Here is a 13452-nt window from a genome sequence, read left to right as displayed (position 1 = left end):
TCCCCCTCTTTGGAATATGATTACAGTTTTAGATGCTGCCTGAAACATCTCCCTGTCTTCTTCTCACATGCAGAATTGGCCATGGCAAAATCGTTTGTGCAACTCAACACCACAATAACCATTTGAGAAAAATTACAACAATCTAATTGGAAATATCTATTCCATTAACCTCATTAAATAGCATTTTTTGTTTTATATTGTACAGCTGAATTATTCAATACAGCTAGTGCGCGGGATAAACACAATGGTATTAATCCTGACCGCCATCCAGCGTATCCATGTGAGTGTGTGTCACTTGCAACTTGTTCGTTTGCAAACTTGAAGAAGAAACAACGGTGCCAGCAGGAAAGTGTCTCTGTACTCTATGCAGGAGCCCCCCCACCGTTGGTTCTCTCTGAGAACCCATCTACTGCATGTGTGCATACAAGTGTGTGTCTGTCTGTGTGCATACATAAAATAAATGAGCTGTGTGTATGCATTGTGCAAGTTCACAGGCAGAGTGTATATTAGAAATGTGACTTGACCCTGGCAGGCTAAACGGGGTTTTTGCGTTGTACTGGGCGTGGGAAAAAGGGGAGACCTCCTTTCACAGCTGCTCTGCCCGTTGCATTGAACCAATAGAGGCCCCCACCATCGCCCCTCCACCACCAACCTCGACCTGCCTCCACTACTAGCACACCCTCCCCTGCTCCCTCCTTCCCCTTACCCATTCACTCTGCAGTCTGCTGCCTTTCAGTGGACCCCTGTCCCTCCCTCCTGCACTCCGTTCATCACCCTGCAACACCCCAAGCTCGCAGCCGCCAATCTATTACAGCTTGCCATTCAAACAGTGTTCACTGGTTTGCCGGAGAGAGGAACACAGCTAACTAATAGCAATTCAGTACATTTTGCTGATTTATTCCTGTGTCAGCTTGAGCTCTAAAATTGGAGCCCTTGTCTAATTTCTGACACTTCTTCATCTTCTTGTTGCTTCATGCAATTTTCCCTTTTAACATCCATCTACTTCTTTTTCCGATCACCACTGCAAATAGATTTTAATTTATGTTAACATACGCAACCAGTCTCTACGCACAGTACCACACACATACAGACACACACATATGCATATACACAGATGCACACACCCAGAGTGTATTCATTTGAAAAGATTTATTTCCTGTCAAGATGCATTATTCAGGGTGTATAATTTAAATCAACATTCAACAAAAGCCAAGCAATGCAGCTCGGGCTTGCTGTTTGCAACAGCCTGGTAAAAAAAATTATCAGTGGGTTGATAGAAGCGGTTTGCCAACTCAAGAAGACATAGAAGGGGTGTAGGAGTTAAAGATTACCTTGTGCCAATAAATCTCACGATCACTCTTTCGTAAAAAGTAAGGGAAGCATAATTCGTTTCAGATGTTCACCCTAATCTGACCGAGGAACTATGCGAAAGAAGACTCGGAGCACAAACATTACAATCTCGAAACACAAACGGCCAAATGCAACCCTAGGAAAACATTTAAAGGTCGCAAAATGTGCAGAATAACTCCAGCAGAGCATCAGGACCAGTTCTATCTTGCAGTCTAGCTACCCTGCTGACACAAGAGCCGTGTTGAGAAAATGTTGTGAAGCAGCAAGGGGGCAGCAGTGGGGGAAGAGGGTGGCAGGGATGGAGGGAGGTAGTAGCCGAGAACCTGAAAGGACTCCATCTCCCTTGGCCAACATGCCATGACGGTGTGGAGCAGCAGTCTGAATTGGTTTCTCTGGGGTGGTGGAGCTGAAGAGTTGATGGGAAGATGAGCCTGAATGGGGATGGAGGGATGGATGGGGAGGTGGGGGAACCAGGGGGCAAGAGTGAGATACAGAGGCATGTGTGTTTATGTGCTTGAGAGAGAGAGAAAGATGGCAGACTGAATCTGGAGTACTGTAAATGAGCAGATTACTGCTGCCCACCCTTCAAATCTTTCCATAAACATGAGAGTACTCAGCTGTGGAAGCAACACAGCTATGTGTGAAATCACACATCCCCCTGTCCACACTTCCTAGCCTAACCATTGTAACACACACACACACATACACACACACTCTTTACACTTCCTGTAAGGGTGAGACAAGGTGCCTGTGTGGACACTCACAGGCTACCTCCTAATTGCTGTTATGAATACAAAGAGGACATGAATAGTGTCACTTCTGGATTGATGCATCTCTACATCAAATTTAGCCTATAGCTATGCCTTCACTTCTAAAGCCCATGTCCAACTGAAGCTTGTTTGCATCGATTTATCTAGTTTGTGGATATGATATTGACTTAGCAAACCGGCAGCCCTCATCAAGTTGAAGCAAAGCGAAGGAGGTGGTCGAACGCGATGGAAGATAGCCACAGGCTGTAAATTCTCCTCTGATCTTCCCTTGTCTGATTCTCAAATGTAACTTTTTCTCTTGGGGGGGCATGCTCATATAGAACTAGGCCAATGTCACACACCACTCATCCAACCCTGGAGGGAAATAGAAAAACCTCTCTTCTGTTTCTCCCTGATGAAGGACCCTAATCTCTGTGGATAGCTTTATCTCTCTCTCTCTCTCTCTCTTGCTCTCCCTCTCTCTCTCTTTCTCCGTCTCTCCCCCGCTCTCTGTCTCCCTCTCTCATTTTCCATCTATTTTTTTCTTCAAACTTTCTCTCCATCACTATGAAACTTTGTTCTCTGCAGGAGGTTGAACATGCACACGCCTCCTCGGCCTTGATGGCTGGCTACAGCAGCAAGTAGGATGGCAAAGATAATCTTGAGTTATGTCACTCAACACCGGGAGAGAAGCTGGGAGGAAAATGAGTAAGTGACCTCGTCCTGGTTTCAGGTCTTCATCATTTTCAGTATGAGAAACTATAATAAAAGAAAAACCACAAAGCCCATGTTACAGGATTGCCAGGATTTGGCATCTCGTTAGCCATTGTACAATCCCTGCTGGGTTTTTTGAGGATGCTAGTTTGTACCAAAAACTGCTCTTGGATAAATTAATAACGTACAAGGAAGTAAATGAGGACTCACTTGGTTGCAGGAAAAAAGATAGCGAGTGTGATGTGGAGTGAGAAAAGAGGGGAGGAAAGGGAGTTATAGAAGTGAGAGATTTAGCCACCCTGCCAGTCTTTCCACATGAGCACGCCTTATGAACACACCAGCTCAACCCTAATGTATCCTTGAAAGAATAAAAGCATGGACAAAGGAATTAAGATACAGATTACACAAGCGGCTATACGTCTTATCTGCCAAAACCAAAGGATCAAACAAATTGGATGAGACATGACAAAACAGATGAATAGATAACAACAGCAGATAATGGAGAAGTGAGAGAGTGCATTTCACTCTGGCTACCCCTTTTGAATATGATCGATAAAATGAAAAGACTTGAGAATACATCCAAATTTCAAATATTTGATTTTTTTTTCAGATTAGTTACTCTATCTATAGTGGTTAATGCGTTTAAAAACACATGATTAGCTTAGCAGTCTGATGTTGTCATCACACGATGAAGGAGCTCATTTTGAAGTTTTACCTCTCATAGAATTCGGAGGGGTGACTTTGGTTCCTCACTTTAGGTGTTTGCGTGTGCCCCTGCTATATCCTGCTGTCTCGCAGGTTCAGATACGCACTTGCTGCCGCAAGTGCGTGTTTACTTCTGGGTAACTGGGTGTCTGCATGCACTCGACAGGTCCCTGAAAAAAAACAACACATGTTTATTTGAGAAAAGATCTACTTCCTCAGCTGCTTGTGAACTCCATGATGCGCCTGATTTATCCCCAGACACATTGAGGACATTTTCCCAAACTTGAGTTCCTTTAGGAACCTGATATGGAGATAAACCTCATTATCACCACCTTATTCATGTATGCACTATCTTACATTTTACTGAGAATATCTAATTCTTTGTTAAACATTATTTGAAAATCAATTAAAAGAGGACATTCTGAATTGAGCTTTTCTTGTCTCGTGGCAGAAAAAGAAACTTCGGGAAATACCATATTTTATGGATGCATTGAATGGGAAATCTTACACGGATTATAATTTCAATCTGATAAGAGATCAATAGATAAAATAGAATATCAAATAAATATGTTAATGACCTTAGAATCAAATTGAATGGGCCGATCTCAGTATCTTCAGGAAACAATATTCGGAAATGTCATAATCCTAGACCTCAGTAATAGTATGACAATAGAAATCTCTTCGGAACACACACACTTAAGTCATAGGCGACTACACTAAATACTCAAAGATTACATCCACTGAAATCTGACGTCCTTTACGGGTTTGCAGCCTGCTTGTCAGCCTTTCAATGTTTTTTTTTCCTCTTTCCCTTGCATGGGTCAGAGGCTGTTGCTAGGCTACCAGACCCAGAATTCATAAGTTCAGAGAAAAGGTTTTTATAGGCCATTGCAATTCAAGGTAAAATGATAATGGAAAGTAGATAAAAATGGAAAATGGATTTTCATGATATGGAATCAAGTAGACCAAAAATTATGAATAATTTCCGATCTGAAAGCAAAATGTCACAAAAACAATAGATTTAGTAGTAGTAGTAGAAGTAGTAGTAGTAGTACTAGTAGTAATGATGAAATCGGATGTAGCAAATATTTCCCAAAATAACTCGCAAGTATGAGTCATTATGAAATAATTTTATCATCAGTTGAAAATTGTTGGGATGATCATGCTGTGTAGCAAAAAACACATTAAGCATACAGTACTATAGCACAAACAAAAAAATGCACAGAGACACATGTAGAAATGTACAATAACATGTGCACACATGCTCACACGCAACACGCACTTACACATACATACATAGACACACACACAAACACACACACAGCTCTGCAATCTTGTGTGTGACACAAACAAGATAACATCTATAGGATGGTGGCTTGGAAATGCAGCAGGGCTGTAAACCTAAAATAATGGCTCTGCTGTGTAAAGGACTGCGTATTGGATGCTTTGTTCAAACATCTTTGTGGAGAAGCAACACCAACATTCATGCAAGTCGGCAAATATATGATGAAAATATTCAATGTTATCAAAACATTACGGAGAGAGGAAAGATAGGAAACACATGACTGGGAAGCTTCAGCGGGAAAGGCAACAATTGTGACAGGTTGGCTAGAAACCCACAGCATCACTACATTCACACCCCCTCTGTCTAAACACACGTCGTCAAATGCATTTGTCCTCTCTAATTAGCCCTTTTTATGTGTTTCCTAATTTCTGAATTATAACTGTGATTACAAAAGTAAATCAGAGATGCGCCTCAATTTCATATAGATGTTAAAAAACGGAGGACTCCCTTTTGAAGACAATAAATCATGTAATGCTTCCCAGTGGCAGGTGTTTGTAGACTAGACTAGACTGGACTCCATCTGGAGTTGAGGGCCTCCTCCTGATGGTGGAAAGGGCCCAGACAGATACATATTAATGTGGGAATACTGACGTCTAGCCTGCTTTTCAGTCACTCACCAGACTGAATTTCAATCTCAAAAGGCTCTCCCCATATCCTCCATTTATTACCCTTCAACAATGCATTAATTTCCACTGCAACTGGGCAAAGCTGGGTGGGTGGTGCTGTTAGTTTGAAATTCATTGCATGTCACAGCAAACTGTCATAGTGGAAATACAGTTAAAATTGAAGATATGCACAAAGTCTGTGAATCACTCAAAATATGTTTTTTTTTCCAAAATAAACAGGAAATCATCTCAAAATATAATTAAAATCGTATGCTTTTGTGGAAAAATGTAGCTTGTAAATAATGATATTGCCCACCTAGTCCGTCACCTTGCAGTGCATTGTAAATCAAGGTGCTTATGTCGTGATATTCCCTGCTCTTCAATAAACAACAAGTATAACTGTAGAGCTCGCACACATGACCTGAAATGATCACTGATGTCATCTATATTGCTATTCTGAACAACCAGCGGCTATTTCTGCACAATGCACCTGTGTGTGTCTGGAAATCACATTCTAACACTGGAAGACAATTGAGGCAAACACCGTGGCAAGTGGCACGTCTCCCTAATTTCAGAGGCCTGAGAGAAAAAGAAGACGTATTTGCGCCAGCATCATGCTAGTTCCTTCTCCACCTGCCGTGGTGTGTGACGCAGCAGGATAGCGCCTATGAGAGCAGCACTGAGCAGTGTGTCATTGCACACAGCCTGGTGCCCACACGGGAAGCTACAGCTTTAGCAGCATGTACAGAGTTGCTCTCTTTCAAATTCAGTCGGGTCTAATTCAACATCAAGAAGCATTCCAGGACCAGGAAATAGCTGATTTGTAATGAAGGGAGGAAATTAAAAACAAAAGACGAGGAGCCCCGCCAGAGCATAAAATAACGGGCCAGTTCCTCCCCTATTGTTGTCACGAATACATTTGCTTTCTCCTAAAATGTAAAACAGCTACATACGCGTGCAAACACGCACACACACACACACACACACACACACACACACACACACACAAATACTGTTACTGAGCACAGTTGTTTCACTGAAAACATTTGTTTTGATGTGCTACAAATGCATACGCATCTTTCCCTTGATTTGCACAACAATGTGGAACTGGAAAAATAATGTGTCAGTCAAACCAAATCTCGGCATAATATACTATCTGTTTGACAAACATCATCTGAATTCTAGCTGTCCTTTTTTACCACTTCATCATCTGTGACAAACTGGTGACCTTTACATTTTCCGGATCTTTTCCGTGCCTGCCCTACATATCTGCTACAGTGCACTGTCAATTCACTCCCAACAGTGAAACTGAGTCAAAATCACGGACGAGTTTGCAAACACACAGCCACGTTAAAAACGAAAACTTCAACTATCCATCCTCCGTTCTACATCACGGGAAGACACAGGCAGCAAGGGGATGGTGAGGGCTAGTGGTCGAACACGTGACTCCTTGCAATCGTCCAATCAGACGCCTCCGCCGCTACAACCCGTCTTCATTTAACGTCCCGTTGTACAGCATCCAATTAACAACACCATCAATAGGAAAACATCCTAAAATGCGAGTTATGAGCCACTGTCGTTCGACTGACGGGCAGTTTTCCTCCATTAAGAGAAAGGCAACACGCAGAGTTCCCCTCCTTCTTCTCCTCATCATCTGTTTGAATGGAGCCTCTCTTCGGCTGATAAGAACTGTCACTCCACGCATCCACGGAAACACATTTCGCGTTCGGAATCCTGTTCCTTCCCCCTCCCCCGCCTCGGTTGCGATCCCAGCTGCACCGGCATACGTCCAAGAAAAAGGAGGCGTCCCCCCCCATGCGATGTGCGGACGCTGCCGAGGGCTTCCAGTCCTCCGTGAGGGCTGCATCCATCCATCCATCCGCTCCGGCAGCAGCCGCCTCCCCCCCACCTACCCAACCTCAATCCCCCATCCTCAGGTCGGTTCCGTCTCGCTCCGCCGTGACGTCTGCGGAATTAGTTTATACATTCGGTTCTCTAGCTTTATGAAATTACATAAACTCATACAGCTAGATAACCAAAGAGAAAAACTAACCCATGTTTCTTAAAGGGGCCGCCGGCGCGCGGCGCTGCGTGTGTTGTGGTCACATGGAGCCATTGCATTCCGCCTGCATGCGCACCTCTCTCTCTCGCTGTGTGTGTGTGTGTGTGTGTGTGTGTGTGTGTGTGTGCGTGTGTGTGTGTGTTTCTCTCTCTCTCGCTCTTTCCCCACCCTCCCCCTACCTCACTCTCTCACTACCGTATACGTAATTGTGCAAATGCACTAGGAAGGTTACTGGTAATAACCCGTTATAACCGTCCTTACGCATCAAGTGTCTCCACACCTGCACGCACGGCGCGTCAGAGGGGGCATGTCACCGTGGAAAAAAAAATAGTCACCAGCTTTTTATTATAACGCGATTATCGATGGGAACTTTGACCCCCCCCACGCGACCCCTGCGTGACAAGAGTGGGCCGCCCGAGTGGAGCATCTGCAAGGTGAAGTCATTCAGCTGCAGAAGGACTATGACACATTCACCTGTCATCCCAACGCCGACTCCAAAAAGAGGAGCGGGCTCAAGTCACCCCCCCCCCCTCAAAAAAAAAATAAAAAATAAAAAATAAAAACACCCTCCGTAGCGTGGCAAAGACAACACGCACGCGCACGCGCACACAGACACCTTAACAAACCTTCTTCGGACCGACTTATTATTGCTCTAAATGCCAGCTCGCATCGACCCATTTTAGACCAATGAGAGGATTTCGCGTTGAGTGGATTAATCCGCGAATTGTTTGAAAAGCATGAGAAAGGCATACTAAGCGGACGGTGGAGAAAAAGGGGGTTTGCAGCTAAATGTCAACAACTGCTGGGAGGAAGTACCAGCATCCTAGCCTGTCACGGAGAGCCTGGATGAGTTGGAGACATCATGATCAATGCGAAGAATAGTATGTGTGTGTTCCTCTCCTCTTTAATATGGATAATCTGAAACATACTCATTTAAGTACAAAGCGAAGCATCGCTCTCATCCAGAATAAGCCAGTGCACGTTGTGTAACAGTTCCACGAATTCAAATTCACTCCGGTGATGGGAGCTCACCTCTCAGGTCCTGCCGACCCGGGGGAACATCACCCCACATTGCAAAGACGGTGTGTGGATAATAACCGAGGAAGCGTGTCCATCGGCTGCCAGGAATAAAAATAAAATAAAATAAAATAAATACCGCCAACCCGGGGAAGGGGAAGAGAAGCATCAGTAGATCGAGCCCCCGTCTGCGATGAGTGTCAGATGGGCCCCGGAGGCCGTGGGGTCACACCGCCGGGGGGGAGAGGCGAAACGTCAGGAGAGCCCAGTTTGCGTGACCAGCGGATACAAGCGGGCGTGTGCGGGGAAAACCCCGCCATAGACGCCAAGACGCCTCGGATTGCTTTAACGCTAGTCCAGACCACAATCCGGTGTGTGTGTGTGTGTGTGTGTGTGTGTGTGTGTGTGTGTGTGTGTGTGTGTGTGTGTGTGTGAAGGTCAATTTTTGAAATCTACCGTCCAGCAAATCATAATTATATAAGACGACAAACCCATCACTCCTCTCACATATTAACTACATCCCGCGCCAAAATGGAGGAGTCAGTGTAACAACAACAATAACGCAACCTCATTGAGAATTTACTCAACTCAGACGCACTAGAGATTATTTTGGGCATATATACGCTGTTTTATTTGTATAACAAATATATTACTCCAATGAAAACGCACAGGAGCAGTGAGAACCCGGAGGTCAGAGGATGCGAGCACTGGGTTGGAATTAAACTGCCATTATGTATCTTTTCGTTTTATGATATATAAATATCTGTTTTTGATGTCACCCTCAGGTGAAAATATCTGCACGTCTGATCAAGTAAATGGGCAACTGGAACAAGTAGATTAGATGCAAAACATCAGTTGGTAGCATTGACCTGCGTGAATGTAAGGAGTGATTATAATAAAGATGATTTTTTTTAAATATTTTCAATAAAATGGAGAGAAGCGCTCACCTCAAACAGATTATCCTCATCTGTTCAGGAATACGCACCGTGTGTATGTGAGTGTGTGCGTACGTTCCAGTTTACGCGCGCGTAAATATCTTCCGTATTTTAATCCGACTGCCTTTCACAGTGTGGCAGGGGAATATTCGAGAAAAACGAAGCTATTTATGAACAATAACAATACACTTTCCTTTTTCAAAATATAAAATAAACAAGAAAAACTTTGTATCTTTTGCTGTCTGTCTATATATATATATCTATATATATAGATATATATATATATGTGTGTGTATGTGTGTGTGCGTATGTGTAAGTGTGTGTGTGTGTGTGTATGTGTGTGTGAAGGTGTGAGTGTGTGTGTGTGTGTATAGTATATATATACATATATGGGTGTATACATATATGTGTTTATATGTAGGTATATGTATATGTATGTGTGTCTGTATAAATACAGACACACATACAATAATTTATATTGTGGCGCACCACAATGCATTAAAAGTAAGAACGTTTAACATTTTGTCTCTGTGAAGGGGTGTGCTTGTGTGTGTGTGTGTGTGTGTGTGTGTGTGTGTGTGTGTGTGTGTGTGTGTGTGTGTGTGTGTGTGTGTATGTGTGTGTGTGTGTGTGTGCAAGAGCGACTGCGAAAGAGAGTCTCTTTGTCTTTACTGTAAACTTTACAGTACATTAACAAAAGGCTAATTGATCCTCAGACGCCCTGAATCAGAACACGCCTCCCCGACCTGCGTCACATCCTGACACGCACATCGTTCAGTCAGGCGTGCGATGACACGAGTTCCAACACCTTGATTCTATTCTATTCTATTCTATTCTATTCTATTCTATTCTGTTCAATTGGTCCATTGTAATTTTAGGTATGGAGAGTAAATCGAAACTACAATTTTGGATGCTGTTTTCTAAATTCACCCCCATTTACGACGGAAAATAAAAAATAAGTAGCACCACGTCCATTTTGCCGTCTTAATACACAAGCATTGTCTACAAATTATATTCAAAGATGTTAAACGAAAACGCGGGGCTGCATCTCAGTCTACCTCTGCCAGTCAAAAGTCTCTGTCCTTGGTGCTGAAATGAAAATGGACGATGCGCAAAAAAAAGACTGGCTTGGGATTCGTGACATCGAACTAAACGTTTGCATAGACTCGTAAAAAACACAATCGGGTATTTTTTTAAAAATGTCACAGAATAATATAAAAACACTACAGGCACGGGGAATGGGGTTGGATTGTAGACTGAAGTTACGTCAAACACTTCATTGAACACGAATGAATGAAATGTGTTAACCATCAATCAAGTCTCACAAATCGCGATTTTAGTTTTGACACTCAGATGAAGATGTACCTCTAAAGCTGTACTAAATTTTGATGATATACTGTGCATACTTGGATATCCGATTGGATTTGTTATTATGTGTTTGTTTGATATTCAATTTTAAACTCCTCGTTTCCTGTACGTGACAGTGAGATGAATGCAGCTGCGTGGATGCTGCGTTCAATTCCATCGTTTCAGGCGGGACGTGGAAGAGACACGTGGCTGTGGGTGCTGTCACTGCAATTACACAGCAGGCCTAACTTACACCTGTTGCACTATATCAGCCAAAAAGATGAGAAAATTGTATATACCATGCGATGGTTTGAAAGATTTTCAAAGAAGAATCAAACCATTTCACTCTCACATGTTGCAATTTTAGATATATTATGGTGGTATCAAATGCACTCAAAGCATAAATATATGAGTTATTCATTAAGGTTTGAATTAGATGATATCCATTTCAGTGTATATTCTGTGATGAAAAAAAAGAAGCTCCCCAGGAAATTGTTAATTTAACAACGTAACTGACGTTAAAGCTGAATAAAAGTATGTGTCCATTCCCTCTCAGTCTGCTGTAAAGGCCTGATAATTAATTTCACACTGTATCTCTGGAGAAGATTTTCCCACAAATAAGTGACCAAAAAGGTGGGAGTAGCGGGGGTGAGAGAAAAAAAGAAAGAAAATCCTCCAAAGAGAGGAAAAAAAAAAGAAAGTCAACATCAAGTTCAACAACTTACTGGTGTTCATTAGCATCACAATGCTGTCTGGGAGCACACAGGTCCGCTTAACAAGAGGCTCTGGCGTCAATTCCCTCCACCTCCCAGCCGAGGGGAATTTTTCCCAGGCTCTGCTAACAATCACACAACTGTTTGCTTTACAAACGCCGGTTCTGGAGCCTCTTAGCCCGCCTCATCAGCCCTGAATGCGCCGGAGCAGCCTGCCACCGCTCAGCATCTGCTGTGACTGACCTCTCTCTCACTCGAAGTGCTCGACATTTGTCGCTTTTGCGCCGGGAAAATTATCATCTACTATTTTCCTGTGATAACATGATTATTACTACTATTTAAAAAAAAAAAAGTAATTATTAAAATACTTACAGGCCTTCAACTCTGAGCAAATCCCGGAGCTCCCGTTCAAGTCCGTTTGGTACTGGAGGATTTTACGTCTGAAAAGTACAACTCATTAAAAGTAAAAAAATAAAAAAATTAAAAAAAAACAACAACAAAAAAATAGACTATTTGGAGTCCAGAAAGAAATCCAGGCGATCGCAAGGCTTCACCAGCCGAAGGTGAACTTTCAAGATGACTCGATCCATGCGGAGGAGGGCTGGGGGGCTTTTTTTTAGAAAAAAAAGAAGAAAAAAACGTGAAAAAATGGCATTACTGTTGCTTCACTGACCAGACACACGCCGAGGCCGAGACTCCGCCGCGGGCCAGCATCCTCTTCAGCATCCCCCCCTTTCATCCTTACCAGACTCGGATGACAGTGTGTGCCGGGTTGCTGCTGTCGCAGGTTGCACCTTCCACTCCACTCCACCCCCAACCCACCCCCTCCCTGGCTTTCCTCTGCATGCAACCACAGGCGGTTCTATGGACCCCTCCACACCCGCAAGAAAATCCTTTTTACATTAACCATTGCGAGGTAGAGTCCATTGTTCTATTCGAAGGACAGCGTCGACATTTTTTTTTTCTTTTTTGGCACAGCCTGAGGGACGTGGTCGAGATGCAGCCCGTGGAGCGCAGAGGCGGGTGGAGCGAGACACGGAGGACTTTTAGGGTGTCAAGATGCAGCAGAGCCAAACTTGACTGAATGTGGGGTGATGCGCCTTTACGGTCTTGTTAAGAAGTCCCACAGAAGGGGATTCACGCCGCCATCCTCTCCGTCCCCCTCACCCCACGTTCCACGGCAAGCTTCACCCTCCGTCTCTACAATTCCCTTGGATGGAGGTGGCGACTAGAACCGCCGGGTTGAGGTGTCCACCGCTCTTGACTGCTGCGCTCCGGTGCCAGCGCAGGCTCCGGCACGGAGGGTTGGGGACTGGGTTAGGGTTCCGTTCGCGTAACCGGTTTCTAGGGCTACGGTCGCAGTACGCACGGTGGTGATGTGCGTGTGATGCGGCCGCTGCCGCAGCATCAATAGCGCCCCACGCCTCCCCAAAGCTCCTGCGGTCCACGCAGCTTTACGCACCGCTCCTCTTGTACGTGACGCCCCCATCCCCACCCCCCAGCTCCCAAAAAAGAAGGTGCCAGATGTCAGAACGGACCATAAACTCCGGTGTCGACCAGGAGACCGGTTGAAACGTGGGCTGTGGTGACACACAGCTGGAAGTAGTTGCTCCGTGGATCACGACTGGCCCTTGAAATGATCGTAACCCCACACCGTGCTGACGTCAGGCGCCGGGATAGGTTATTCCAAATGCGCTATCCAATGCGGCCGTGGACGCGGTCCACGACCCTCTCGTGGGGCTTTCGACGCAGATATGAGAAAGAAAATTAAACATTTTGTCTCTGCGAAGGGGTGTGCTTGAGTGTGTGTGATTATGTGTGTGGTGTGTATGTGTGTGAGTGTGTGTGTCTGTCTGCGCGCGTGTGTGATTGTGTGTGTGTGATTGTGTGTGTGTGTGTGTGTGTGTGTG

The 13452-nt window shown here is 44.3% G+C and overlaps 1 long non-coding RNA gene across 1 annotated transcript in view; it reads right to left on the bottom strand.

Moving 5' to 3' along the window:
* LOC147225745 (uncharacterized) overlaps positions 1-12984 on the bottom strand; it is a 34200-nt gene extending 21216 nt beyond the window's left edge. Inside the window, exons 1-2 of the long non-coding RNA XR_015107314.1 lie at positions 11915-12984; positions 3529-3688 (exon numbers count right to left, since the gene is read on the bottom strand). This is a non-coding gene — a long non-coding RNA (uncharacterized LOC147225745). The remainder of the gene's footprint in view (positions 1-3528; positions 3689-11914) is intronic.
* Positions 12985-13452: the final 468 nt, after the last annotated feature.

The sequence above is a fragment of the Fistularia commersonii genome, chromosome 16 (genome assembly GCF_037954325.1).
Source record: "Fistularia commersonii isolate RoL2024-O1a breed Wild chromosome 16, RoL_Fcom_v1.0, whole genome shotgun sequence".
Lineage (NCBI taxonomy): Eukaryota > Metazoa > Chordata > Actinopteri > Syngnathiformes > Fistulariidae > Fistularia > Fistularia commersonii.
Note: the sequence above shows the minus strand (reverse complement) of the source record. Positions and strands in the feature narration are given on the sequence as shown.